Raw genomic sequence first — 25,823 nt, 5'->3', positions numbered from 1 at the left:
TCGCCCAAAGTGAAAGAGATGAAGCATTATGTCAAGAAAGCCTGCTCACAAACACATCTTGACACCGCCATCTAAAGTTTCACTTCATTTTAAGAAACCCTCAGTGACTGACGGCTACCTTCGTGATCAATGGACGGGAGACGCTTCTCTACCGACACACAGAGAAAGATGGCTTTACTGAGTCTTTACACAGGCTTTGCTGCGTCTTTACTGCAAACATTGTCCCTCTTAGTAAAGCTTTAGATAAACAAATGTGTGTGCAAATGTCATTTGGAAGATATTTGTATGTGAAAGTATAGAAAATGTAGCTATAAAAATAGCTGTAGAAGTAGTATGATTCTGTATCAAAGAGCATTATCTCGTTTCTTCCAAATCCATGTCCTTTTCCTGGAATACCCAAGTTATTTTCCTGGAATACCCAAGTTATTTTTCTGGAACACCCAAGTTATTTTCCTGGAATACCCAAGTTATTTTCCTGGAACACCCAAGTTATTTTCCTGGAACACCCAAGTTATTTTCCTGGAATACCCAAGTTATTTTCCTGGAACACCCAAGTTATTTTCCTGGAATACCCAAGTTATTTTCCTGGAACACCCAAGTTATTTTCCTGGAACACCCAAGTTATTTTCCTGGAACACCCAAGTTATTTTCCTGGAATACCCAAGTTATTTTCCTGGAATACCCAAGTTATTTTCCTGGAACACCCAAGTTATTTTCCTGGAACACCCAAGTTATTTTCCTGGAATACCCAAGTTATTTTCCTGGAACACCCAAGTTATTTTCCTGGAACACCCAAGCACCAGGTAGGTGACTGTCCATATGTCATGACAAATCCAGAAACCATTCATTGCATTGGTCTTCACTAGGTATTAAGAAACATGAATGTCAACACTTTGTTGAGCCCTGACATGACCTAGCAGTGACATAGCACAAACCAACCCACTCTGAAACACAATGTCCTATCCTATACGTCCTTCTCTCTCTCCATCTCCTGACACATCCAGCTGTCCTGAAAAGCTGTCTATGCTGTGAGATCTGAAGATGGCCATGTCCTTCTGTTCCTCAGGCCCTGTTGCCACGTGACTGGCCAGCCCTCTCCCCTCTACGCTGAAGAAAAGAAACCAATCAAGGTAGAAATGGGTTTGCAGCAAGCCAGGGGAGGCACAGGCGAAGGTGGAGATGCGGGGGACGGGGGGGACAACAGTGTCCCTGTGAATTGATACTGGAGCCAGTCATTTCCGCCTCAAGGTCCATCTCTCGTGAGAGAGCGGGGGTGTTGAAAACTGTGACAGCTGGCTCTCAGTGAACCCATCTCCCAAGTCGTCCTATCACTCAGACACTTTTCAACACACTCGCCAATATGGCCGAGACAAAGCAACTACCAAGAGACTAACCACAAGTTTAAAAGACACCAAACCACTCATACACACAGACCCACACACACTCAAACTAGTTGTATAATGTTATAAAACCTAATGCATTCATATTTTTATTTCACTTGTTGAATCCTTCAGTCAATGAGTAAAGTACATGGCACTAAACTACCAAGTGCTCTATCAGTTTACAGCGTACAGACAAGAGACAGTTTTCTGAAGGTTGTGGTAGGGGACAGACATCAAGGCGAAGTTAAATGTAAAGCATGGCATTAACAATGGCATTTCATCTATTGACACAATAGGGGCTGTTTAATGTAGACAGCCTGATCTACAGAAGTGGAATAAAAACTCCTGATGGCATTGGATTGTCTCATTAAGTTTCTCGTTAAGTCAGTGTTAGAAAAACCAAATAAACCAATTCCAATTTGTGCTCATGTCTGCAAGCTGCTGGCCTCCATGCTCACACACGTACTTCTGCACCCCATCCATCCTACCCTGACTGAACCAACAACCCCAGCCTCTGATCAGAGCTTCTGCACCCCATCCATCCTACCCTGACTGAACCAACAACCCCAGCCTCTGATCAGAGCTTCTGCACCCCATCCATCCTACCCTGACTGAACCAACAACCCCAGCCTCTGATCAGAGCTTCTGCACCCCATCCATCCTACCCTGACTGAACCAACAACCCCAGCCTCTGATCAGAGCTTCTGCACCCCATCCATTCTACCCTGACAGAACCAACAACCCCAGCCTCTGATCAGAGCTTCTGCACCCCATCCATCCTACCCTGACTGAACCAACAACCCCAGCCTCTGATCAGAGCTTCTGCACCCCATCCATCCTACCCTGACTGAACCAACAACCCCAGCCTCTGATCAGAGCTTCTGCACCCCATCCATCCTACCCTGACTGAACTAACAACCCCAGCCTCTGATCAGAGCTTCTGCACCCCATCCATCCTACCCTTACTGAACCAACAACCCCAGCCTCTGATCAGAGCTTCTGCACCCCTCCATCCTACCCTGACTGAACCAACAACCCCAGCCTCTGATCAGAGCTTCTGCACCCCATCCATCCTACCCTGACTGAACCAACAACCCCAGCCTCTAATCAGAGCTTTCTCCCATCCCATTGCTGTTCCCCAGGTCACATCATTCATATTCTCTCTATGCTAAAAGGCACCGAGTGCTCACAAGGAGCCCTGGGGGCCTCATCGAGTTTGGAACCCGACTTTGGAAAAGACTGAATTGCACTTTGTAGTGCACTTCACCTATCCCTTTTTTATGGAGATGGCGGCGTGCACTGTGTTGGATCATGTCTTTGTTGTTGAGTTTGAAGTGACTATTAAAACACAGAGGCATATCTGATGGAGCCGTCTGTCTGTCGAACGACCCTGCACTTGGTCATGTCCCTCAGCGTTTGCCACCGATAGTTTTTTAATCAGATGGGAGGGCAGAAAAAAAAGTCCACAACAAAATGGGCTCTAAAGCAAAAGTCCAATTTACCATCAGTAATCCAGTCTGGAGATTTAGTAATTTGACACTAGAATGGTTTCATGGGAAATCTATCTACTGTCAATACGTGGTCCTAAAGAAGGAGAATGCAAGCAATCTAGAGTGAAAGTGAAAAAAGGGCTCAAGTTTGCCAAGTATGAGAAGAGTAGTGAGACAGAGAATAGGTGGAAAACACATCTGAGGTCAAATCTTGACCGAAAAAAGGTCAAGTAAGAGGACAAGAGTGAGCAACAGGGGGATGAGATGACAGAAAGACAAGGCAATGAAAGATGGAGACCGGCAGCAGGCAGACTGTACAGGAGAGAGAACGGAGCACAGAGACCAGTACTGGCAGGGGACATTGTCAGATGTCAGTCAGGGATGTAGAACTCATTTCCTGCTGCTCACCTCAGAATCTTGTGCATGTTCACACACACACACACACGATGTAACTGCCATGGTGCTGTGATAAAGGCAGAGACTGTACAGCAGGCATATTATTCATCCCGAGGGCCGCATGTCACTGCTGACAGGCAGACATAAATATTCCTTAACCCTTTCAGCAAGGGTTAATGGCTGTCGATCAGTAAGGGATGGGAAGGGGCCAACAGAGATATGCAAGGCCACGTGTTCATACAGACACACAGTATCGCTCCATTCAAAGCACTACTGTTTGAGGGTAGAGTGTGAGCGCTGTTAAGATTAGACTGGAAAGACACACACACACAGACAGCCACACACACACACAAACCCCTCAAACTATCAGACACATACACATAGTACACGCACAGACATTGTTAAATGTGAACAGTGATTACTATACACAATCCTCAGATATTTCTCCTTTCAATCATTGCAGAGCTCAGCCAGCAAAGTGGTGCTCTGCTCAACTCAGCTCCGAGCGAGAATTACTTTATTAAAATGAAGGAATGCATAATAGCAGGGAATGGCATACATAATCACCTCTGAGACCTAGCACAACAAACCAGCGCTGAATATAACAGACCAACATTCCTACTTTGTTCATAATGCTACATGGCCAATCAAATTTTAATTTATTCTAATGTATTCACACAGAAGGTCAATTATCCAAATGATTCCAGTTCAGATTGCACCTGATCTTGGGAGACAATGAGCCATATAAATGGCAGCTGGGTTGTTTTGCAAGGCAAATCATCTCCAACTTCTTTTTATCACTCTGCTTGCATAGACACACCACTTTTCTTTAGTGAAGTGCATTTGCTAATGGGTAAACAACTTGGCGTATTAACCCACAGCACTGAAGCAGCCAGGCAGACAGACAGGCATGCATGTCTCAGCCAAAGACAGTCAAATCAGTGGGTGGACAAACAACAGGTCTGGATATATTAGCAACCTAACCTACAGACTGTTCAGGCATGCACCCACACAAATGAAATCATATAATTTACACCTCACAGTAACATTAACTTCAGGAGCTAACAACTGATATGCGCAAACATAGCCACAGGCTCATCGTAGCTGTGAAAGAATGCAACCACCAATTAAGAACACACACTCGTTAACGATGCTTCAAGATGTCCACCATTGTTCCTGTACCCAAGAAAGCGAAGGTAACTTAATAAAATGACTATCGCCCCATTGAACTCACTTCTGTCATCCACCTTAACCAACATCCACATTTTCTGAGTCAAGACCACTTTCTGATTCAAAATGCAAGCCGAGATCTACCACTCAGCCTATGTGTATTTATTAAAACCTGTTGGGGCTAGGGGGCAGTATTGAGAAATTTTGGAAAAAATATGTGCCCATTTTAACTGCCTCCTACACCAACTCAGAAGCTAGGATATGCATATTATTAACACATTCGGATAGAAAACACTCTGAATTTTCTAAAACAGTTTGAATGGTGTCTGTAAGTATAACAAAACTCATATTGCAGGCAAAAACCTGTGAAAAATAGATTTAAAAAAATGTGAATTTTGTGACTGTACTATTTAGTGTCATTGTTTTATAGATACCACAGTGAGAAAGGATTCATTTCGCAACTCCTACGGCTTCCACTAGATGTCAACGATCTTTATAAAGTTGTTTGAAGCGTCTATGATTAACAGAGAGCAAATTAGAATGCAGGGAAGTTGACATGTCGTCACTTCATTTTTTCGCGCCTGCGCATAAATCTGAGAAGAGTGAATTTGTCATAATCGTTTTTCTAGACACAGGATAGGTTGTGTGAAAATATTACTGATGTTTCACGTTAAAAATGGACCAAAAGATTGATGCTAAACAACGTTTGACATGTTTGAACGAACGTAAATAGATTATTTACTCGTTTTTTTTAGCTTTTCGGCGTGATTTTACACCCCCCCCCCACCACGTTTTGTGGGAGCCTACTGAACGCTAACTACTTGGTGTTATTTGGACATAAATTATGAACTTTGTCAAAAGAAACCACATTTGTTCTGGACCTGGGAATCCTGGCAGTGCCTTCTGATGGAGATAATCAAAGGTAAGGGGATATTTACAATGTTATTATGATATTAGATGCTGCTAACCTGTATAGCCTAGCCTATTGTTCTTAGCATAGTACCCCGTTTATTGCAAAATGTGATTTCCCAGTAAAGTTATTTTGAGATCTGGCCATTCGGTAGCAATTACGAGATGATAATATATTATTCTTTGAATGACAATATTATAATTTACCAATGTTTTCGAATAGTAATTCCGTGATTTGTAACGCTGGATTCACTGGGAGCATTCGAGCCGAAAAAAAATCTGAATTTCACCGCGACTGTAAATGCTGTTTTTGGATATAAATATGAACTTGATGGAACTAAAAATGCATGTATTGTATAACATAATGTCCTATGAGTGTCATCTGATGCAGATTGTCAAAGGTAAGTGCATAATTCTAGCTGGTTTTCTGTCTCTGTTGATGCCCTTCTTTGAATTGGCTAAACATTACACACAGCTATTGTCAATGTACTCTCCTAACATAACCTAACTTTATGCATTCTCCGTAAAGCCTCTTTGAAAATCGGACAACGTGGTTAGATTTAGGAGATGTGTATCTTTCAAATGGAGGAAAATAGTTGATTATTTAGGTATTTGAAATGATTAGACTCTTGCAGTTTTGAATTCCCCACCATGGTCACATGACAATGAATCCCAATACCGGGATAAGATCCCCAACAGGTTTTAAGGATGCCCATTAGCTGCTGCCAAGGCATCTAAAAAACTATAGTTATTTGTTTAGATAGAGTCAAGGATATGATTTGTATAATTCTACAAAGTCCAAGAAAAATGTGTTTCCCTTATAATAAAAAAAACATGACCGTGTTTCCATTAGAACAACTGTATTTGTAGATTAGATTAGTAATAGAGTTATAGTAATTAATAAAGTCCTGTTAAAGCTTCTTTTGACAAAGTAGAAACTAAAAAGAGGATAATAATATAACCAGCCAGGTGTGCAGGTGAAATCATTTGCTGTGTTCCTAAAGACAAGCACCAGTGCATGAACAATAGTAAAGGCTTATTGCATAAAGAAACACTTGTGGAAATATATTCATGACAAGATATAAAAAGTCATTAGTTGATTCTATCGGATGCTGTATTGTAACCCTATACCCGTGCATTTACACATGAATCAATCACGTCTTCTCTTTATGCTTCGGGTCCAGACAGCACACAGTTTCATGGGCCTTGAAGCTCACATGCCGGATCCATGATGAAATCTCTCCTGCTGATTGTGTTGTCAAGGTATTTCTTGTACAACATGTGTGTGTTGATAGCAGCCATGTCGAGCACGTTGTAGAATACCGCAATAAGGCCAGCGGCGAGTACCTCATTTTACAGAGTACAGTCCAGCCATCTGGTCAAGTGCATCCACACCAACCTATTGCATAAAATAGAATAGAAAAGGTTAGAATTATATAGAATAAGAATAATACTGTAAATGTTATATAATAAAAGGGATAATACACTGCATTCTTAAAGTATTGGGACCCCTCGACTTTTTCCACATCTTGTTACGTTACAGCCTTATTCTAAAATTGATTAAATTAAAACATGTCCTCAATCTACACACAATACCCCATAAAGACAAAGCAAGTTTTTATTTTTTATTTTGCAAACGTATTAAATATGAAAAACAGAAATACCTTATGTAAATAAGTATCCAGGCCCTTTGCTATGAGACTTGAAATTGAGCTCAGGTGCATCCTGTTCCCATTGATCATCCTTGAGATGTTTCTACAACTTGGAGTCCACCTGTGGTAAATTCAATTGATTGGACATGATTTGGAAAGGCACACACCTGTCTATATAAGGTCCCACAGTTGACAGTGCATGTCAGAGCAAAAACCAAAGCCATGAGGTAGAAAGGAATTGTCCGTAGAGGTCCGAGACAGGATTATGTCGAAGCACAGATTTGGGAAAGGGTACCAAAAAATGTCTGCAGCATTGAAGGTCCAAGAACACAGTGGCCTCCATCATTCTTAAATGGAAGAAGTTTGGAACCACCAAGATTCTTCCTAGAGCTGACCACCCGGCCAAACTGAGCAATCGGGGGAGAAGGGCCTTGGTCAGGGAGATGACCAAGAACCCAATGGTCACTCTGACAGAGCTCCTCTGTGGGGATGTGATAACCCTCCAGAAGGACCATCTCTGCAGCACTGCACAAATCAGGCCTTTATGGTAGAGTGGCCAGACGGAAGCCACTCCCTCAGTAAGGCACGACAGCCCGCTTGGAGTTTCCCAAAAGGCACCTAAAGGATTCAGACCAATGAAAAACAAGATTCTATTGTCTGATGAAACAAAGATTCAACTCTTCGGCCTGAATGCCAAGTGTCACGTCTGGAGGAAACCTGGCACCATCCCTATGGTGAAGCATGGTGGTGGCAACATAATGCTGTGTGGATGTTTTTCAGCTACAGTTACTGGGAGACTAGTCAGGATCGAGGGAAAGATGAACGGAGCAAAGCACTGAGAGATGCTTGATGAAAACCTGTTCCAGAGCACCCAGGACCTCAAACTGGGGTGAAGGTTCACCTTCCAACAGGACAACGACCCGAAGCACACAGCAAATACAATGCAGGAGTGGCTTCGGGGCAAGTCTCTGAATCTCCCTGAATGTCCCAGCCAGAGCACAGACTTGAACATCTCTGGAGAGCGCTGCAAATAGCTGTGCAGCAATGCTCCCCATCCAACCTGACAGAGCTTGAGAGGATCTGCAGAGAAGAATTGGAGAAACTCCCCAAATACAGGTGTGCCAAGCTTGTAGCATCATACCCAGGAAGACAAGCTTCCAGCTTCACCTGGAATACTTTCCCAACAGTCTTGAAGGAGTTCTCACATATGCTGAGAACTTGTTGGCTGCTTTTCCATCACTCTGCGGTCCAACTCATCCCAAATCATCTCAATTGGGTTGAGGTCGGGTCATTGTGGAGGCCAGGTCATCTGATGCAGCACTCCATCACTCGCATTCTTGGTCAAATAGCCCTTACACAGCATGGAGGTGTGTTAGGTCATTGTCCTGTTGAAAAAAAAATTATAGACCCTCTAAGCACAAACCAGATGGGATGGCGTAACGCTGCAGAATGCTGTGATAGCCACACTGGTCAACTGTGCTTTGAATTTGAACTAAATTACAGACAGTGTCACCAGCAAAGCACCCCCACATCAGCACACCTCCTCCTCCATGCTTCACGGTGGGAACTACACATGCAGAGATACTCCGTTCACCTACTCTGCGCCTCACAAAGACACAGCAGTTAGAATAAAAAATCTCCAATTTGGACTCATCAGACCAAAGGACAGATTTCCACCGGTCTAATGTCCATTGCTCATGTTTCTTGGCCCAAGCAAGTCTCTTCTTATTGGTGTCCTTTAGTAGTGGTTTCCTTACAGCAATTCGACCATGCAGGCCTGATTCACACAGTGTCTTCTGAACAGTTGATGTTGAGATGTGTCTGTTATTTGAACTCTGTGAAGCATTTATTTGGGCTGCAATTTCTGAAGCTGGTAAGTCTAATGAACTTATCCTCTGCAGCAGAGGTAACTCTGGGTCTTCCTTTTATGTGGCGGTCCTCATGAGAGCCAGTTTCATCATAGCGCTTGTTGGTTTTTGCGACTGTACTTGAAGAAACGTTCCGTTTTGACTGACCTTCATGTCTTAAAGTAATGATGGACTGTCGTTTCTCTTTGCTTATTTGAGCTGTTCTTGCCATAATATAGACTTGGTATTTTACCAAATAGGGCTATCTTCTGTATACCACCCCTACCTTGTCACAACACAACTAATTGGCTCAAACACATTAAGAAGGAAAGAAATTGAAATGCATTCCTGGTGACTACATCATGATGCTGGTTGAGAGAATGCCAAGAGCGTGCAACGCTGTCAACACGGCAAAGGGTTTGAGAGTTTGAAGAATCTCAAATATACACTGCTCAAAAAAATAAAGGGAACACTTAAACAACACAATGTAACTCCAAGTCAATCACACTTCTGTGAAATCAAACTGTCCACTTAGGAAGCAACACTGATTGACAATACATTTCACATGCTGTTGTGCAAATGGAATAGACAACAGGTGGAAATTATAGGCAATTAGCAAGACACCCCCAATAAAGGAGTGGTTCGGCAGGTGGTGACCACAGACCACTTCTCAGTTTTTATGCTTCCTGGCTGATGTTTTGGTCACTTTTGAATGCTGGCGGTGCTTTCACTCTAGTGGTAGCATGAGACGGAGTCTACAACCCACACAAGTGGCTCAGGTAGTGCAGCTCATCCAGGATGGCACATCAATGCGAGCTGTGGCAAGAAGGTTTGCTGTGTCTGTCAGCGTAGTGTCCAGAGCATGGAGGCGCTACCAGGAGACAGGCCAGTACATCAGGAGACGTGGAGAAGGCCGTAGGAAGGCAACAACCCAGCAGCAGGACCGCTACCTCCACCTTTGTGCAAGGAGGAGCAGGAGGAGCACTGCCAGAGCCCTGCAAAATGACCTCCAGCAGGCCACAAATGTGCATGTGTCTGCTCAAACGGTCAGAAACAGACTCCATGAGGGTGGTATGAGGGCCCGACGTCCACAGGTGGGGGTTGTGCTTACAGCCCAACACTGTGCAGGACGTTTGGCATTTGCCAGAGAACACCAAGATTGGCAAATTCGCCACTGGCGCCCTGTGCTCTTCACAGATGAAGCAGGTTCACACTGAGCACATGTGACAGACGTGACAGAGCCTGGAGACGCCGTGGAGAACGTTCTGCTGCCTGCAACATCCTCCAGCATGACCGGTTTGGCGGTGGGTCAGTCATGGTGTGGGGTGGCATTTCTTTGGGGGGCCGCACAGCCCTCCATGTGATCGCCAGAGGTAGCCTGACTGCCATTAGGTACCGAGATGAGATCCTCAGACCCCTTGTGAGACCATATGCTGGTGCGGTTGGCCCTGGGTTCCTCCTAATGCAAGACAATGCTAGACCTCATGTGGCTGGAGTGCGTCAGCAGTTCCTGCAAGAGGAAGGCATTGATGCTATGGACTGGCCCGCCCGTTCCCCAGACCTGAATCCAAATGAGCACATCTGGGACATCATGTCTCGCTCCATCCACCAACGCCACGTTGCGCCACAGACTGTCCAGGAGTTGGCGGATGCTTTAGTCCAGGTCTGGGAGGAGATCCCGCAGGAGACCATCCGCCACCTCATCAGGAGCATGCCCAGGCGTTGTAGGGAGGTCATACAGGCACGTGGAGGCCACACACACACTACTGAGCATCATTTTGACTTGTTTTAAGGACATTACATCAAAGTTGGATCAGCCTGTAGTGTTGTTTTCCACTTTAATTTTGAGTGTGACTCCAAATCCAGACCTCCATGGGTTGATAAATTGGATTTCCATTGATTATTTTTGTGTGATTTTGTTGTCAGTACATTCAACTATGTAAAGAAAAAAGTATTTAATAAGATTATTTCATTCATTCAGATCTAGGATGTGTTATTTTAGTGTTACCTTTATTTTTTTGAGCAGTATATTTTGATCTGTTGAACACTTTTTTGGTTACTACATGATTCCATGTGTTATTTCATAGTTTGTCTTCACTATTATTCTACAATGTAGAAAACAGTAAAAGTAAAGGAATACCCTGTAATGAGTAGGTGTCCAAGCTTTGACTGGTACTGTATGTAAATGTGATGCTTCTTTTTAAAAATGTTAATGCATTTGCAAAAATGTCCAAAAACTGTTTTTGCTTTGTCATTATTGGGTATTGTGCGTAGCTTGATGAGGGAAAAAAACATGTTAAATCAATATTAGAATAAGGTCTGTGTCAAGGGGTCTGAATACTTTCCGAATGCACTGTATTTGGTGTTTGGCAGATGGAAAGGTTATCTGTATATGGCAGAAATCTATACCTTTGGGCAATTGTAGTCTGTCACCATCTCCGGTTTCTTCTTCTGGTCACTGCCGATGGCAACAGTTTGATGCATGGTGCTGAGGATGCAAACACTTATTTATTTTCCATCTGTACACCGTGTGTATGTTGTTTTGTGCAGAGGGGGGCAGCTCCGGCCTTTGTTTGTTCCCTGTTCCGAGCAGGCTAATCTACTTTGCAATCAACTTGTCTGCCAGGGAAATTCATGTGAAGAAATTGTCTATGGTCACATGGCTGCCTTTGCCCATGCCCACTAGTCTCAAAACCCCAGTCTCAGACAGTCACTCACCCCCTGGCCTGGTTTTGTCTTTCCCCAGATATGGAAAGCCATTGAGCAAGTACTTGGCGGCTAACCAAAACTTAACTGAAGTCACATGCACCATTACCAGTTTCAATCTGGTTTTTATCACCCATTCATCCATTGATGACAGAATAACATATTTACATGTTATTATGAGTTGTCATAGAAACTGCAGAATATGATCTATCAGATACTATATAGAAATCTAAATGTTTTCCCTACATGTGTCTCATGTACATGTGAAGGAAGATTTGATAAAGCAATGCTCCTTTTCCTGAATATGTCAATAAGATGTGCCCATCTCTTCATGTACAATTTGACAACTGATAGGCCTAATATATTGTCACTCAGATTATTGTCAATTTAATCTTGTCTATAGACTAAGTCTTATTATGTGTGAAATTAGTTTCAGTATAGTTTAGGTGTAGTTTGGATGGGCCGGCTGTGCAGGCCGCCTGGCATCGTTTGTTTCCTGCTCATAAATTTCGAAAGAGTCAAGGATCTATTTTGCATTATTCTAAAGGCCTACTGCATAATTTCCCTTATAATAAATTAGATTAGTAATAGTTACAGGAAATGAAACAGTCCTGTTACTGCTTCTTTTTACAAAGTAAAACATAAAAGAGAATGTTCTCAACTTGCAAGGCATATGCAGTCAAATTATTAACATGAGCATTAACGCTGATAAATAAGCATAAGACAAACATCATTATTACATTATTGTCGTTCTAAATGAAATCAACCTCATCATTCAGTTAGGCCTAATTTAAATTTGATTATGAAGTAACTTGCACAATTATTATTTATTTTTTTAAAGAAATTGCACAATTATCGCCCATTCCATCCATTTATCATTCATTCAGTGGGCTGGCATTCTTTTCTTCGCTGGATAGAGTCAAGAATATGTTTTGTATTATTCTAAAGGCCGACTGCAACACGTAGCATGCTTTCCTTTCCCTCGCAATAAATTTGATCGGTAATAGAGTTATAGTAAATAAAACAGTCCCATAACAGCTTCTTTTTACAAAATAAAACGTAAAAGAGAATGGTATCAACCCCAAGGCACGCGTCACATTATTTTTGCTGCTGATAAATAGGCATAACAAACTCATCATTACACTGTTGTCTTTCTAAATGAAATCAACCTCTCCCCCTTATCATTCAGTTAGGCCTAATTTAAATTCATTTGTGAAGTAAGGTGCAAAATTATCACCAATTCATCCATTTGTCATTCATTCAGTGGGGAAAGAGAGATGCATTAGCGCCTGGCTGGGTACCAACATCCTACAGCACACTGACATGGTGGATTAAGTTGGGAATAGGTGTGAGAAAAACTGGTAAAAAGGCTCTGAATACTTTTCGGTTTGTGATTTAAAAATTCTGACAAATTATCAGTGTAAAATACAAACATTTTGGAAACGTCAAGGAAGGAGCCGGACATTGCTTTTTTGGGGGGGGGATGGTTTTTGTATTTACAAAATCCAACATCAGTGACTGTTGGACTATGGCAGTTCTAGCGTTAATAGTGCTGAAAATCTGTTGTCAATTTGTTTACTGTTGCATTGTATCTGGTCAAACACCAAAAGTTTACTAAAGGTTGGTAACAGGCTGATTGGTCAGCTATTTGAGCCAGTAAAGGGTGCTTTACTATTCTTAGGTAGCAGAATTACTTCTTCTTCCCTCCAGGCCTGAGGGCACACACTTTCTTGTAGACTTAGATTGAAGATATGGCAAATAGAAGTGGCAATATCGTCCACTATTATCCTCTGTAATTTTCCATCCAAGTTGTCAGACCCAGGTGGCTTGTCATTTTTGATAGACAATATATATATATTTTTTTACAATGCTTTTCTTTCATAATTTGGTGAGATTTACTTGGATGTTTAGGGTCAGCATTTGTTGCTTCCATGTCATGGCTAAGTTTGCTAATCTTGCCAATGACAAAATCATTAAAGTAGTTGGCAATATCAGTCGGTTTTGTGACGAATGAGCCATCTGATTCAATGAATGATGGAGCTGAGTTTGCCTTTTTGCCCAAAATGTAATTTAAGGTGCGCCAAAGCTTTTTACTATCATTCGTTATATCATTTATCTTTGTTTTATAGTATAGTTTCTTATTTCGATTCAGTTTAGTCACATTATTTTTCAATTTGCAGTATGTTTGCCAAATGGGTTATGCAGCCAGACTTAATTTCCATACCCTTTGCCTCATCCCTCTCACTATGCAACATTAACCATACAGTTCTCTAGCAATGATGTTTGTGCAGTAGGCTTATAGGCCCAATACATTGTCACTGCATGTTGGCTATGCTTGAATTGCCCTGCCAATGTTGTTCTTTTCAGACTATTTTGAAATTATATTTCAACATTTTAGGTATATGATCACACTGGTAATAGATCATTTGTTGTGTTACTTGTGAGGCACAGCTGACTGAGCATAATAATTTGCTTATTTTTTTTACTGGACTAATGGCTTGCATCTGATGGTCAGTCTGAGGGGAAGGAGGAAGCAGCGGTGAGACTCACCGTCCCTCCTCTCTCTCTGCTGAGAAAAGGGGACAGTCTTCCAGCTGATGGCGAAACTTAAGTCGCACTGCATTATTTCTGCCTCATGCTCCAGTTGATGGTGTTACTCCTATGACCAGAGAACGTGAAATATTCCTCGATATTAAAAAAGACTAGCCGCTAATAATAACAACGCAAGCTTAAAGAAACACTTTGCTGTACTCTTTCATTGCAGCTGCAGTGCTGGTTGTAGCGTGAGTGGAAATAGGGAGAATGCGCATTTTAAACAACTTAAACATGAACTTCCTCATAAAAACAGCAGCTCTTTACTGTTCTCGTTCAGTCTTTAGTCATGGTATAAAAAATAAAATCTTACATTATCAACTTTGCTGTGTGTTCGAGGCTTCTTTTTACAGCCTATGGTGCTAAAAACTGTGCAGACAGTGATCTGAGCTATCTGATTGGCCATTGGTAGGCCTATAAGTGCACTTAATTTGCTCTCCGGGCTTGCCGGGTAGGCGGAGTTCTACCTTCAGACACATGAAATAGTTCCAAATGGAAACACTGACTTCCCGGCGCTAGGGCTGCTGAATCAAGTGCACCTATAGCCAACAGCACGAAATAAATAAAACAAATTGGAACGCAAGGCATTAAGGTAACCTTTTTTTTTTTACTAGGAATGCCTTGGTGACCACTGCCCTAGACCCACTACAATTTGAATACCACCCCAACTGATCTACGGCTGACGCAATCGCGATCTCATTGCACACTGCCCTATCCCATCTGGACAAGACGAATACCTTTGTAAGAATGCTGTTCATCGACTACAGCTCAGCCTTCAACACCATAGTGCCCTCTAAGCTCATCACTAAGCGCAGGATCCTGGGTCTGAACCCCTCGCTATGCAACTGGGTCCAGGACGTCCTGACGAGCCGACCCCAGGTGGTGAAGGTAGGCAATTACGCCTCCGCAACGCTGATCCTCAACACGGGGGCACCACAAGGGTGCGTGGATCAGCCCCCTCCTGTGAGGGAAACATCATACTTTTCCAATTCACGATTCCAATTGTAAATGAGTGAGATAGCTCAACGGAGCATGTGGACGATGCATACAAGGTAATGTGGAGAGGGAATGCATTTCTTTACATTTCTGGACATTTACACCTGGATCTTGCAGCTACCTAGCTGCTATCCGAGTGACTATTGGCTAATGTCGGTCCCAGAGCTAACATCAATTATTCCGGAGCTAGCCAGCTGAAGAGTTCCATCAGCCACTCCTGGGCTACAATCACCTATCCGGACCTGTTTTACTGCCGATGCGGAGCCCCACCAGGCCTTCACGACTGGACTACCAACGTTATCTGCCCGAAGGAGTTATCCAACTGACCCCTCTGTCGCGACATAACCTGAACGCCCATCTGCGGCCGTTAGCTGTCTTATCGGCTGCTGTCTGAATAGGTCTATCGGACAATTTTCTTGGGCCACTATAACTATTTTGCCAATTGGATTGGTCCCCTCTACCACACGGAACCCCACTAATCTACAGACGGAAACACACGAGGTGGCTAAAAACAGACCTCCCTCCATCTTCTGCCAGCTTGCTACCTATGGCCCGGCTAGCTGTCTGAATCGCACGGGACCCTTATGATCACTCGGCTAAGCATGCCTCTCCTTAATGTCAATATGCCTTGTCCATTGCTGTTCTGGTTAGTGTTTACTGGCTTATTTCACTGTAGAGCCTCTAGCCCTGTTCATTATACCTTATCCAACCTTTCAGTTCCACCACCCACACATGCTATGACATCGCCTGGTTTCAATGATGTTTCTAGAGACAATATCTCTCTCATCATCACTCAATGCCTAGGTTTACCTCCACGGTATTCACATCCTACCATACCTTTGTCTGTACATTATACCTTGAAGCTATTTTATCGCCCCCAGAAACCTGCTCCTTTTACTCTCTATTCTGGACGTCATAGACAACCAATTCTCATAGCTTTTAGCTGTACCCTTATCCTACTCCTCCTCTGTTCCTCTGGTGATGTAGAGGTGAATCCAGGCCCTGCAGTGCCTAGCTCCACTCCTATTCCCCAGGCGCTCTCTTTTGATGACTTCTGTAACAGCAATAGCCTTGGTTTCATGCATGTTAACATTAGAAGCCTCCTCCCTAAGTTTGTTTTATTCACTAATTTAGCACACTCTGCCAACCCGGATGTCCTAGCCGTGTCTGAATCCTGGCTTAGGAAGACCACCAAAAACTCTGAAATCTTCATCCCTAACTACAACATTTTCAGACAAGATAGAATGGCAAAAGGGGGCGGTGTTGCAGTCTACTGCAGAGATAGCCTGCAGAGTTCTGTTCTGCTATCCAGGTCTGTACCCAAACAATTTGAACTTCTACTTTTAAAAATCCACCTCTCTAAAAACAAGTCTCTCACCATTGCCGCCTGCTATAGACCACCCTCTGCCCCCAGCTGTGCTCTGGACACCATATGTGAACTGATTGCCCCCATCTATCTTCAGAGCTCGTGCTACTAGGTGACCTAAACTGGGACATGCTTAACACCCCAGCCATCCTACAATCTAAGCTTGATGCCCTCAATCTCACACAAATTATCAATGAACCTACCAGGTACCACCCCAAAGCCGGAAACACGCGCACCCTCATAGATATCATCCTAACTAACTTGCCCTTTAAATACACCTCTGCTGTTTCCAACCAAGATCTCAGCGATCACTGCCTCATTGCCTGCATCCATAATGGGTCAGCGGTCAAACGACCTCCACTCATCACTGTCAAACGCTCCCTGAAACACTTCAGCGAGCAAGCCTTCCTAATCGACCTGGCCCGGGTATCCTGGAAGGATATCAACCTCATCCCTTCAGTAGAGGATGCCTGGTTATTTTTATTAAATGCCTTCCTCACCATCTTAAATAAGCATGCCCCATTCAAGAAATTTAGAACAAGGAACAGATATAGCCCTTGGTTCTCTTCAGACCTGACTGCCCTTAACCAACACAAAAACATCCTGTGGCGTTCTGTATTAGCATCGAACAGCCCCCGTGATATGCAACTTTTCAGGGAAGTTAGAAACCAATATACACAGGCAGTTAGAAAAGCCAAGGCTATCTTTTTCAAGCAGAAATTTGCTTCCTGCAACACAAACTCTAAAAAGTTCTGGGACACTAAAGTCCATGGAGAATAACAACACCTCCCAGCTGCCCACTGCACTGAGGATAGGAAACTCTGTCACCACCAATAAATCCACTATAATTGAGAATTTCAATAAGCATTTTTCTACGGCTGGCCTTGCTTTCCACCTGGCTACCCCTACCGCGGTCAACAGCACTGCACCCCCCACAGCTATTCGCCCAAGCCTTCCCCATTTCTCCTTCTCCCAAATCCAGTCAGCTGATTTTCTGAAAGAGCTGCAAAATCTGGACCCCTACTTATAAGCCGGGCTAGACAAACTGGACCCTTTCATTCTAAAATTGTCTGCTGTCTCTGGGCAAAGTACAACAGCAGAGTTTGTAAGTGGTCAGCCTGGGGACAGTGAGACTGAGATGCGCGGTCATGAGACTTCTCCATTTTTTTTCTTTCAGCCTTTGAATGAATACAACGTTGCCCAGTTGGAATATTATCGCTATTTTACGAGAAAAATAGCATAAAAATTGATTTTAAACAGCGTTTGACATGCTTCTAAGTACGGTTATGGAATATTTTGAAATGTTTTGTCACGAAATGCGCTCGCGCGTTAACCTTCGGATAGTGACCTGAATGCATGAACAAAACGGAGGTATTTGGATATAACTATGGATTATTTGGAACCAAAACAACATTTGTTGTTGAAGTAGAAGTCCTGGGAGTGCATTCTGACAAAGAACAGCAAAGGTAATCCAATTTTTCTAATAGTAATTCTGAGTTTAGTGAGCCCCAAACTTGGTGGGTGTCAAATTAGCTAGCCTGTGATGACCGAGCAATGTACTCAGAATATTGCAAAATGTGCTTTCGCCGAAAAGCTATTTTAAAATCGGACATAGCGATTGCATAAAGGAGTTCTGTATCTATAATTCTTAAAATAATTGTTATGTATTTTGTCAACGTTTATCATGAGTAATTTAGTAAATTCACCGGAAGTTTTCGGTGGGTATGCTAGTTCTGAACATCACATGCTAATGTAAAAAGCTGTTTTTTGATATAAATATGAACTTGATTGAACAAAACATGCATGTATTGTATAACATAATGTCCTAGGAGTGTCATCTGATGAAGATCAAAGGTTAGTGCTGTGTCTTCTGATCCCTCCTGTCTCAGCCTCCAGTATTTATGCTGCAGTAGTTTATGTGTCGGGGGGCTAGGGTCAGTCTGTTACATCTGGAGTATTCTCTTGTCTTATCCGGTGTGCTGTGTGAATTTAAATATGCTCTCTCTAATTCTCTCTTTCTCTTTTTCTTTCTTTCTCTCGGAGGACCTGAGCCCTAGGACCATGCCTCGGGACTACCTGGCATGATGACTCCTTGCTGTCCCCAGTCCACCTGGCCATGCTGCTGCTCCAGTTTCAACTGTTCTGCCTGCGGCTACGGAACCCTGACCTGTTCACCGGACGTCCTTGTTGCACCCTCGACAACTACTCTGATTATTATTATTTGACCATGCTGGTCATTTATGAACATTTTAACATCTTGACCATGTTCTGTTATAATATCCACCCGGCACAGCCAGAAGAGGACTGGCCACCCCTCATAGCCTGGTTCCTCTCTAGGTTTCTTCCTAGGTCTTTGTCCTTTCTAGGGAGTTTTTCCTAGGGAGTTTTTCCTAGCCACCGTGCTTCTTTCACATGCATTGCTTGCTGTTTGGGGTTTTAGGCTGGGTTTCTGTACAGCACTTTGAGATTTCAGCTGATATACGAAGGGCTATATAAATACATTTGATTTGTTTTGATTTAGCTGTGGTTTGGGTTTATGTGACATATATGCTTGCTTTGAAAATGGCTGTGTGATTATTTGTGTCTATGTACTCTCCTAACATAATCTAATGTTTTGCTTTCGCTGTAAAGCCTTTTTGAAATCAGACAATGTGGTTAGATTAACGAGAGTCTTATCTTTAAAATGGTGTAAAATAGTTGATTGTTTGAGAAAACTGAATTGTGGTATTTAGTTGGTTTTGTATTTCGCGCCGTGCGATGCCATTGGCTGTTGGCTAGGGGTTCCGCAGGCGGAACGGGGTTCCGCTAGCGTAACGTCTGTCCTCAACAGGTTAAACAATATCGTAACCGACATCGATAAGAAACAATACTGTGCTGCCGTATTCATTGACCTGGTCAAGGCTTTCGACTCTGTCAAACACCACATCCTCATCGGCAGACTCAATAGCCTTGGTTTCTCAAATGATTGCCTCGCCTGGTTTACCAACTACTTCTCTGATAGGAGTTCAATGTGTCAAATCAGATGGCCTGTTGTCCGGGCCTCTGGCAGTCTCTATGGGGGTGACACAGGGTTCAATTCTTGGGCCAACTCTCTTCTCTGTATACATCAATGATGTCGCTCTTGCTGCTGGTGAGTCTCTGATCCACCTCTACGCAGACGACACCATTCTGTATACTTCTGGCCCTTCTTTGGACACTGTGTTAACAACCCTCCAGACGAGCTTCAATGCCATACAACTCTCCTTCCGTGGCCTCCAACTGCTCTTAAATACAAGTAAAACTAAATGCATGCTCTTCAAACGATCGCTGCCTGCACCTGCCCGCCCGTCCAGCATCACTACTCTGGACGGTTCTGACGTAGAATATGTGGACAACTACAAATACCTAGGTGTCTGGTTAGACTGCAAACTCTCCTTCCAGACTCACATCAAACATCTCCAATCCAAAGTTAAATCTAGAATTGGCTTCCTATTTCGCAACAAAGCATCCTTCACTCATGCTGCCAAACATACCCTTGTAAAACTGACCATCCTACCGATCCTCGACGATGTCATTTACAAAATATCCTCCAATACCCTACTCAATAAAATGGATGCAGTCTATCACAGTGGCATCCGTTTTGTCACCAAAGCCCCATATACTACCCACCACTGCGACCTGTACGCTCTCGTTGGCTGGCCCTCACTTCATACTCGTCGCCAAACCCACTGGCTCCAGGTCATCTACAAGACCCTGCCAGCCTTCCCTGTAGCTCAGTTGGTAGAGCATGGTGTTTGCAACACCAGGGTTGTGGGTTCGATTCCCACGGGGGGCCAAGTACGAAGAAAAAAAAATGTATGAAATGTATGCATTCACTACTGTAAGTCGCTCTGGATAAGAGCATCTGCTAAATTACTAAAATGTAAATGTAAAAAAATGTAAAGTCCCCCCTTATCTCAGCTCACTGGTCACCATAGCAGCACCCACCTGTAGCACGCGCTCCAGCAGGTACATCTCTCTGGTCACCCCCAAAGCCAATTCCTCCTTTGGCCGTCTCTCCTTCCAGTTCTCTGCTACCAATGACTGGAACGAACTACAAAAATCTCTGAAACTGGAAACACTTATCTCCCTCACTAGCTTTAAGCACCAACTGTCAGAGCAGCTCACAGATCACTGCACCTGTACATAGCCCATCTATAATTTAGCCCAAACAACTACCTCTTCCCCTACTGTATTTATTTATTTTGCTCCTTTGCACCCCATTATTTCTATTTCTACTTTGCACTTTCTTCCACTACAAATCTACCATTCCAGTGTTTTACTTGCTACATTGTATTTACTTTGCCACCATGGCCTTTTTTGCCTTTACCTCCCTTATCTCACCTCATTTGCTTACATTGTATATAGACTTATTTTTCTACTGTATTACTGACTGTATGTTTGTTTTACTCCATGTGTAACTCTGTTGTTGTATGTGTCGAACTGCTTTGCTTTATCTTGGCCAGGTTGCAATTGTAAATGAGAACTTGTTCTCAACTTGCCTACCTGGTTAAATAAAGGTGAAATAAATAAATAAACAAACAAACATTGACCATACAGTATGCAATGACATACATTGCATACTGTATGAATATGACCATAACATATGATTTATGGCCTTTATGGGGGAGGGGTGGGGATTCTTATATATAGGGCCCAAAACAACCCCTTAAAAGGGGAGAAGCGACCCATAGATACCCAAGGGAAGGTATTTCTAATCAATGAGAGAGCAGAGTGAGAGAAAGTGCCAGGAGGAACTGAGTAATTCCCTTCTCTGGTGGTGTTTAGCAAGAAAGGCAATTTAGAGGCGATGAAATAACGTGGTAGAGCATTAATCCTGATAGTGCCATATCAAAATACCCGCCCAGTATATAGCACCCACTGCCTGCTCTGCTCTAAACATAGAGGCCTTTTTAGACACACTAATTTGTTATTCATCTGAGTGAATGACTTAACCACTGCAGTTATTGAATAGCAATGACTACTTTCCGCTGTGACTCGGCTCTGGCTAAATGAGTAATTTAGAAACTGATAGAATACACATATTGCAAACCCTCTCTCTCCTCCGCTTGTTCAGTCCTGACAGGTCTGGGGCGTGGGATGCCAAACTGCCAGAAAACCAGAAACTAGGGCGAAACAGATGGGTGCTATCAAGATTTCATTTCCAAAAAGACACGGATACATACACTGATTGAGCGTGTTAGTGCACTTTCCCCAGCCCTCTCTGTGGCATTTGGAAGCCCTTGTATAATGTCTTCGCCTGTACGTGCCATCAAAACCTGACCAAAGACCAGATTCGACTTATGCAGATGAAGGGAATCGTTTCTAAGTCCCCCTGCATGCAGTCTTTCAGTGAGATGACCAGTTGATCCTGGGCTGACATTAAGACCTGCAGGTTTTGAAGCTGCCCGTGGAACTCTACAGAATATCAATTAGCCATTATAGGTTTTCTCAGGTATTAGAGAGATCAGAGGAGCTGATAAATGATCAGGGGAGGAATGGGGGAGGGGTGGAGGAAAGAAGCCCTCAGTCATTGAGATGTTGCCTCGGCTGCAGCCTGGTTCTCTGGTAGGTAAGGGCCACAACCTGCCCCGGGTAATGCCCAGAGGAGAGACACCCTGCCCCGGGTAAAGCCCAGAGGAGAGACAACCTGCCCCGGGTAATGCCCAGAGGAGAGACAACCTGCCCCGGATAAAGCCCAGAGGAGAGACAACCTGCCCAGGGTAATGCCCAGAGGAGAGACAACCTGCCCCGGGTAATGCCCAGAGGAGAGACAACCTGCCCCGGATAAAGCCCAGAGGAGAGACAACCTGCCCCGGGTAATGCCCAGAGGAGAGACAACCTGCCCCGGGTAAAGCCCAGAGGAGAGACAACCTGCCCCGGGTAAAGCCCAGAGGAGAGACAACCTGCCCCGGGTAATGCCCAGAGGAGAGACAACCTGCCCCGGGTAAAGCCCAGAGGAGAGACAACCTGCCCCGGATAAAACCCAGAGGAGAGACAACCTTCCCCGGGTAAAACCCAGAGGAGAGACAACCTGCCCCGGGTAATGCCCAGAGGAGAGACAACCTGCCCCGGGTAAAGCCCAGAGAAGAGACAACCTGCCCAGGGTATTTATTTTATTTCACCTTTATTTAACTAGGCAAGTCAGTTAAAAACAAATTCTTATTTACAATGACGGCCTACCAAAAGGCAAAAGGCCTACAGTGGGGACAGGGGCTGGGATTAAAAATAAAATACAAATATAGGACAAAAACACACATCATGAAAAGAGACAACACTACATAAAGGGTAATGGGTAAAGCCCAGAGGAGAGAGGAGGGCCTCATCTGGAGTCTGGCTCCCTGGCCATTGGATACATTTAAGGATACATTTTTTTTTACATTTACATTTTAGTAATTTAGTGCATACATCATACATTTCATACATTTTTTCCCCCGTACTGGTCCCCTGTGGGAATCGAACCCACAACCCTGGCGTTGCAAACACCATGCTCTACCAACTGAGCCACACGGGACCAGTACAGAAGCAATCAGGGCATTTAGAGTATGAGAAAGGTGGACCAATATTATGCCCTTTGCTCTACTGGGTCAGTCCAGCAGGGGCCATCCTAATGAAGAGCTCATCATCAGCCCTAACAGACCAGCCAGGGTACAGTCAACGGCGCAATTTAGTGGAAACAGCTCAATTTACTTCTCTCAGAATAGCAAAAGCATTATCCCACTTCCAGCCAATAACAGCTACTGGTGGTACTGGCCGATCTATGATTTTTCTTCCCTCCAGTCCATTCCTCCAAAATCCCTCCCCAACTGTTTCAGTTCCCTCCCACTCCTGAGCCAGCAGCAGTCACAGCTGATGGTGCACCGCTCTCCAACTCACTTCTCCCCCATTCCCTCCAATGTGCCTTTCCAGTTCCACTAGAATAAACACCAACCACCCACACCCCCACCATACCACTCTATCAACTCTCTCCCTCCCTCCCAGAGCACTCCCTGGATGGCTAGGACAGGACAGGACTGGGGAGTGGAGCGGAGAGTGGACAAGTGGGGGGAGTTAGTGAATAGAAGCCTGTTACCCAACGATGAGCTTCAGTGATTACAACCAGAGAGTTTTCTAATTATTCTGTCAAACATCAATCCTGTGGCTGATGCAGGTCATCCTGGCAGCTGATGGCCAATGTAATCACTGCTGGGCTTTAAAATGGAGAAACTTCCACTCACCCTCTCTCCTTTTCCCACTCTCTCTCGTTCCCTCTCTCCTGCTGCCTGGCAGACAGAGCTATGACAGCAGGTCTGAGAAATGTGAAAAGTGAAAGGGCTCTATAAACTGATACAGTCAATGTCCTGGCAGGGCTGGAGTGGTGAGGGAAGTGAACCAAACACTGCCTCTGAAATATGCATCCAGGGGTGGAGGGGAGGCTGTGTTGAAAACCACAAAAGGGTAATGGAGGGAGGAAGAGGGTGAATATAAATACATCTTGCTCAATCAAGCTTTAAGAAAGATGAATACGTTAATTATACGTAAGTGCTTAACAGTATACCAGATCGCTTATATACTGTACATTATAGGTTCAATCCAGTTCAAACTAGTCTAGGCTTAACTCTAAATCAAGTGGTCACTACAGGGCAATAAGAGAGTGTATTTAACATATAAATCCTTCTTTGAATCAGTGGTTTATTGGCCTAGTTGAAGCTCCTGTGCTGCAGATTGTTCTAGAAGGATAGAACAGCATTGTGAGGGATGGTAGAGGCCAGCCATCTCCTGTCCATCGTCGTACCAACTGTGACCATTAAAACCTACCCTAACCAGAAACCGTGGATGGATGGCGGCATTCGCGTAAAACTGAAGGAGCGATCCACCGCATTTAACCATGGAAAGAGGTCTGGAGATATGGCTGAATATAAACAGTGTCGTTATTCCCACCCCAAGGCAATCAAACAAGTGAAATGCCGGTACAGGGACAAGGTGGAGTCGCAATTCAACAGCTCAGACATGAGATGTATGTGGCAGGGTCTACAGGAAATCACAGACCACAAAAACAGCCACATCACGGATACCGACGTCATGCTTCCAGACAAACTACCTTCTTTGCCCGCTTTGAGGATAATACAGTGCCACCGTCTCGGCTCGCTAACAAAGTCTGCGCCCCCCCCTTCTCAGTGGCTGATGTGAGTAAAACATTTAAACGTGTTAACCCTCGCACGGCTGCTGGTCCAGACGTCATCCCTAGCCGTGTCCTCAGAGCATGCGCAGACCAGCTGGCTGATGTGTTTACAGACATATTTAATCGCTCCCTATCTCAGTCTGTTGTCCTCACATGCTTCAAGATGGCTACCATTGTTCCTGTACCCAAAAAGGCAAAGATAACTGAACTAAATGACTACCGCCCCGTAGCACTCACTCCTATCAACATGAAGTGCTTTGGGAGGCTAATCAAGGATGATATCACCTCCACCTTTATTTTTATTTCACCTTTATTTAACCAGATAAGCTAGTTGAGAACAAGTTCTCATTTACAACTGCGACCTGGCCAAGATAAAGCAAAGCGACACAAACAACAACACAGAGTTACACATGGAATAAACAAGCGTACAGTCAATAACACAACAGAAAAAAAGAAAGTCTATATACAGTGTGTGCAAATGGCGTGATGAGGTAGGCAATAAATAGGCCATAGTAGCGAAGTAATTACAATTTAGCAGATTAACACTGGAGTGATAAATGAGCAGATGATGGTGTGCAAGTAGAGATACTGGTGTGCAAAAAAAGCAGAAAAGTAAATAAAAACAATATGGGGATAAGGTAGGTAGATTGGGTGGGCTATTTACAGATGGACTATGTACAGCTGCAGCGATCGGTTAGCTGCTCAGATAGCTGATGTTTAAAGTTAGTGAGGGAAATATAAATCTCCAGCTTCAGCGATTTTTGCAATTCGTTCCTATCACTGGCAGCAGAGAACTGGAAGGAAAGGCGGCCAAAGCAGGTGTTGGCTTTGGGGATGACCGTTGGGATATACCTGCTGGAGCACGTGCTACGGATGGGTGTTGTTATCATGACCAGTGAGCTGAGATAAGGCGGAGCTTTATCTAGCATAGACTTATAGATGACCTGGAGCCAGTGGGTTTGGCGACGAATATGTAGCGAGGGCCAGCCGACTAGAGCATACAGGTCGCAGTGGTGGGTGGTATATGGGGCTTTGGTAACAAAACGGATGGTACTGTGATAGACTGCATCCAGTTTGCTGAGTAGAGTGTTGGGGGCTATTTTGTAAATGACATCGCCGAAGTTGACGATCGGTAGGA

At 43.9% G+C, this 25,823-nt stretch overlaps 1 protein-coding gene and 1 long non-coding RNA gene across 2 annotated transcripts in view; both read right to left on the bottom strand.

The window, feature by feature from the left end:
- Nucleotides 1-25,823, bottom strand: part of suclg2 (succinate-CoA ligase GDP-forming subunit beta) — a 149,993-nt gene that overhangs the window by 14,712 nt on the left and 109,458 nt on the right. The gene's annotated exons all lie outside the window — the stretch shown is intronic.
- Nucleotides 6,191-13,158, bottom strand: LOC115207652 (uncharacterized). The gene is made up of 2 exons (XR_003881034.1): nt 11,256-13,158; nt 6,191-6,746 (listed from the first exon to the last, which is right to left on the bottom strand). It is a non-coding gene; the product is annotated as an uncharacterized LOC115207652 (long non-coding RNA).

This window comes from Salmo trutta, chromosome 14 (assembly GCF_901001165.1).
Source record: "Salmo trutta chromosome 14, fSalTru1.1, whole genome shotgun sequence".
NCBI classification, from domain to species: domain Eukaryota; kingdom Metazoa; phylum Chordata; class Actinopteri; order Salmoniformes; family Salmonidae; genus Salmo; species Salmo trutta.
Note: the sequence above shows the minus strand (reverse complement) of the source record. Positions and strands in the feature narration are given on the sequence as shown.